This window comes from Myotis davidii, unplaced genomic scaffold (genome assembly GCF_000327345.1).
Source record: "Myotis davidii unplaced genomic scaffold, ASM32734v1 scaffold1277, whole genome shotgun sequence".
NCBI classification, from domain to species: domain Eukaryota; kingdom Metazoa; phylum Chordata; class Mammalia; order Chiroptera; family Vespertilionidae; genus Myotis; species Myotis davidii.
Window position 1 is genome coordinate 739,669 of NW_006290682.1, and position 1,283 is coordinate 740,951.

Here is a 1,283-nt window from a genome sequence, read left to right on the forward strand (position 1 = left end):
GAGAAAGCTCCCCAAACACCTGCATGGGATCTCATTGGGTCTCTAGCTCAGTGGTTCTCAACCTTCTGGCCCTTTAAATACAGTTCCTCATGTTGTGACCCATCCATAAAATTATTTTTGTTGCTACTTCATAACTGTCATGTTGCTACTGTAATGAATAGTAATGTAAATATCTGATCTGCAGGATGGTCTTAGGCAACTCCTGTGAAAGGGTCGTTCAACCGCCAAAGGAGTCGTGACCCACAGGTTGAGAACTACTGCCCTATAATGTACAGTTCCTACTCTCGGCTATCATGTAGTCAGAGAATTATTTCTCTCTTCCAAGCACCTGGTGGCCTCATTACACTTCATTCATTCATTCAAAACATGTTATTGAGGACTATTGTGCCAGGCATTGTGTGGAACTAATGCTTTGACAAGCAAATAGGGCGCTTGCCCTCATGGAATTGATGGTCTTGTTGAAGAAAGCAAGCATCCTTGCTCACCCTACTTCAACATTGTCCTGACTCTGGTGGTTACCAGAACCTTGAGCTCTCATTGAAACTCCTCAGGTAGGAGTGCATGCTGGGAAATGTGGGAATTGGGAGATGGGGAATCTGCCTGGCTCCTCTCCAATTATCCGACGGAAAAGACAATTTCACCCGTAGTGACCTTTAAATGCTTTTTCCTACTTGGTGTAGGGCCCAGCCTTTGCTCTTAGCTATAATATAGAACTTGAATATACTCTGAGGACCCACCAAATGTATCCTGTCATTGAACTTGACAGCGATTATGGGATTAATGAAACCCAGAATTGGCTGAATCTGCCAAATGGCCTAATCTAATTTTTAAGTACATTGTTAAAACACTTTTGCAAACACTCATTATTTTGAGAGGCAGCATTCAAGTTCACACTTGCCTTATTTTTAGATGACTCATAACATAATATTGCTACTCAAAAAGCTTAGCTGAATCCAATTGGCTTCGACCATCCTCATGAACTACATATAAAAAATTCAAACATATTCTGAGCAAGCTATCTATTGTGAAAATTATATTTTCACGGTTTGTTGGAGACAAGCACGTATATTTTCATCAGTTCTGAATTTTCAGGGATTACTGTATAAAGGATTTGCTTGAGTGGACTGTAGTTTTCTCAATCTTCTCATCCTTGTGTAATGAATTTTAGTATCCTATGTTTAACAAGTATATGTAATAGCGATCTCTCATTCCAATAAGTTTTTTTTATTTCTGAGTAAGATAATCAAATATTACTTTAAAATTATCCTCAATAAAATACCAGC

At 39.0% G+C, this 1,283-nt stretch overlaps 1 protein-coding gene across 2 annotated transcripts in view; it reads right to left on the minus strand.

Annotated features, from left to right (window-relative positions):
- The window catches only part of FRMPD4 (FERM and PDZ domain containing 4), a 513,731-nt gene that overhangs the window by 229,637 nt on the left and 282,811 nt on the right, over positions 1-1,283 (minus strand). The gene's annotated exons all lie outside the window — the stretch shown is intronic.